The sequence below is a fragment of the Callorhinus ursinus genome, unplaced genomic scaffold (assembly GCF_003265705.2).
Source record: "Callorhinus ursinus isolate GAN/ISIS: 27379988/994484 unplaced genomic scaffold, GSC_fseal_2.0 scaffold1, whole genome shotgun sequence".
Classification (NCBI taxonomy): Eukaryota; Metazoa; Chordata; class Mammalia; order Carnivora; family Otariidae; genus Callorhinus; species Callorhinus ursinus.
In genome coordinates this window covers 71,153,682-71,157,416 of record NW_027397063.1, presented here as the reverse complement: position 1 = coordinate 71,157,416, position 3,735 = coordinate 71,153,682, and positions in this window count along the sequence as shown.

Genomic DNA, 3,735 nt, shown 5'->3' with positions numbered 1-3,735 from the left:
CTCTGTCAGTAAAGGAGGGGAGTGGGGATCAGCAAGATGATCTTTCCAGCTCTGACACTCCAGGATTTCAGGCCAGCCCATCTTCCCTGAACTTGGCTGGAGAGAGAGGAGGCTAAGAGCTTGGGGACTTGAGCCAACTCTGCAGGAGCATGGGAAAAGGCAGCAGCTTTAAGATGGAATCAATAAACAAACTGCTACAACAGGAAGGCAGTCTTAGTCCTACCCTCATCCATATAATTTTCTCAAAATTATTTTGTCTCTATACCCATGTTTCCTTTTTCCCCAAGTAGATTCAGCTTTTACTGAGTGATAGCCCAGAGGCAGAAGAGGTTACAAACATGTAAGTCCCTAGCCCAGGTTTAGTAGGCTAAATTATATCCTTCAAAGATATCAAGTCCACAAGCCTGGGACCTGTAAAGTTACCTTATTTGGGGGTGGGGGAGGCTTTGCAGGTACAATTAAGTTAAGGCTTTAGAGATGTGGCGATTATCCTGGATTATCCATATGGGCTCTAAATGCAATCACATATATCCTTATAAATGAGAGGTGGGGAGATTTGACACAAAGTCCGTTTGAAGATGCCGGCCTTGAAGACTGATGTGAATAATACAACCACAAGCTAAGAAGTACCAGCAGGCACCAGAAGCTGGAAGAGGCAAGAACAGATGCTCTCCCCTAGAGCCTCCAGAGGGAGCACAGCCCTTCAACACACTGATTTTGGACTTCTGGCCTCCAAAACTGAGAGAATAAATCTCTGTTGTTTTTTTTTAAAGCATTAAATTTGGGGTAATTTATTACATCAACCATAGAAAACAAATGCACCCAGCCTCCTCCTTCCCCCCAAACCTACACATTCTGCCTGTGTGCCCCGTGTTCCGAGTATGCCATGGGCCTGCTATTCCCTCGGAGGGATAGAGCCATCTGGACTCTCTGGATGAGCTGTAATGGAAAAGCCACGGACTGGGAGGTATGGAGAGGACCTGAAATGGAGAGCCCAGTTCATTACCTCTGTGCGGTAGGAGAGGTCTTCACCTCTCTGAGCCTGTTTTCTTGTCTGTGAAATTCAAATGGTAATCCCGGACTACTCACTTCCATCATGTTAGGACTACATGATAGAACGGATTTAAAGGCAGTTTGCCATCTTTAAAGCTCCATCTGTGTACCCTTATTATTTTTCATTAAATCTTGCTCCCTGGGCACAATCCTGGGAAGATTCCTAGCGATATCAACACACAAACCTTAGGAAATGCCAAGTAAGAGTCTGGTTGATAGAATCTTCCATGGTCCTTGCTAGCTCACACATTTCCCAATGCTTGTTCTCTGATTCTGTGTGACAGGGAGCAGTGGAGAATGTGTGCATGATCCTGGTGGTGGTGGTGGGGGGGGGTGTTTATGGATGTTAACCCTTTCCCAGCTCCCCTAACCTAGAGTCACTGATGTGCTTTATCCACCGATGGCTCAAGACCATAAAAATCCTAGGTGTGTTCATGACCTCTGGGCTACCCAGATGAAAGGACCTGGCATGAGTGATCCTTGCGGACAATGTCTTATTTGCTTTGTGTCTCCAGTGCCTAGCATGGGAAGACCCAGTAAATGTTTGTTAGTGAATGAAGGAATGGACTGATATATGAATGGATGCGTGCATAAATGAATGAATGAGTGAATGAAAGGAGATGAGTCTTAAACATCCACAAAACCTTTAAGTCACAAACTTCTCATGTCCATTAATACTATCCCTGTCTATACAATTGGGTTTTAACCTCAGTTCCACTGTCTCACATTGTCTATCTGGATCTCTGTTCTGAGCTTGGCTGGGACACATTCTAGCAAGTCTCCTTCCAAGAGTCCCTTCCAATATATATAAGCACAGCCAATGGTGCTCCCCGGAATCTCCTGCTTATCTGTGATGGGTTTCCAACCACTGCCCTGGGCCCCACAGATACAGCAGCAGCCAGGCCTGGTCATCCAGTGGGCAGCACCGTCTCTGTCCTATATTCTGGTAGACCACCCATCTGCACCTCGGACCAGTAGCAGTGCAGAATTAGGGTCCCCCAACTCCCCTCCCACCTGGTCTAAACTCCTTCACCTGGGCTGCTGAGGTCCCATCACGGTTCCCCCAGATTCCAGTAGAAGTAAACTTGGGAGAGGAGGGAGGAACAAACATTTCTATAGATCGAACGGAATCTGAGAAGCCTGATGTTTTTCTTTTATATTGGTTATTACAGTACTCCATGCTCATCGTATAGAACTTGGAAAGTACATAAAAGCACAAAGTATTAGAAAAAAGTCATCGTAATTCCACTACCAGGGTCAATCACCATTAACATTCTGGTACATTTCTATTCAGTCATTTTTCTACAATTCTTACATAATTTATTTATTTATTAAGATTTTATTTATTTATTTGACAGAGAGAGACACAGCGAGAGAGGGAACACAAGCAGGGGGAGTGGGAGAGAGGGAGAAGCAGGTCCCCGGCGGAGCAGGGAGCCCGATGCGGGGCTCAATCCCAGGACCCTGGGATCACGACCCGAGCCGAAGGCAGATGCCTAACGACTGAGCCACCCAGGTGCCCCAATTCTTACATAATTTAGATCACAGAATATATGCAATTTAAACCTTGCTTCCTAAATGTAATATTTAGCATAAACCATTTTTTCACATCACCAAAAATACCCCATAAAAATGATTTTTAGTGGTTGTATAACATTCTTCAGTCCAATATTAATAATGATTTACAGGCGTAATCCAGAACTGGATTCTGCAAATGGACAATCCATTTGCAGAACTCAGCAGCATGTCCTCGAGCTCTCTAAGAAGGATTAGTTCATTCCAGAGCCACAGTGAGCATGAGCAGTGTAGACTTTCACTGAAGATTTCACAGAGAAGATAGAAGAAAGATTTTACGTTGTATATCCTACAGCAAATAACTTTAATGAACATATCCCTTCAACACTTCCCATTTATATTAAGCCCCTATGTGGCCAGACCACCAGCAGGAGTTTTCTTGTTTTTGTTTTTCCCGGTTCTTCTTTCCTTCTTCCTAGATACCACTCCCCCAACCCCATCATATTTTTTAACTACTGTTATATGAGCTCCTAGCTTCATAGACTTATACTCATCTTGGGACTTGGGAAAGCAAAGGGTCTCTGAATACCTGGACCCCCCCCTACCTTCTGTAGAAGACAATTTAGTGAGTAATCATTTGATACTTGAATAGGCCTTAAAATAAACGAGCCCATCCCCACTTCCACCAACCTCACCTATCATCATTAAAGTATTTCCTCCAGACATATAAAATGCTTTCTCTAGGAATAAATGACTTTCTCAATTTCATTAAACTGGTATATAATAAAATCTCCTTGATTTTTTTCCCCCATGGGATCAATTCTTTCTTATTTAGATCTGAATAAGAAACACTTGTTTTAGGAAGGAAAGGGAAAACTGCCCATGCAAATATGGAACTTGAATATTAGAATCCCATAGATGCCCAGGAAACAGTGGTACCTACCAAGTCTCATCAAGGGATATTTGATTGGGGAAAGGAGGAGATAAAATTTAAATAAAAGAATTTCAGTCTGTCGATATACTGGGTGAAAGAGAGTAGCAGCGGCCTAAAAGCAAGGCCAGCAAGTGTGTTTTATCCCCTAGGAAGGTCCCTTCACTGTCAACAGTAGTCCTTGTGCCTGTATACTTGGAGGCCGCCTCTGCAAAGAGCGCTGCCCAGAACGCTAG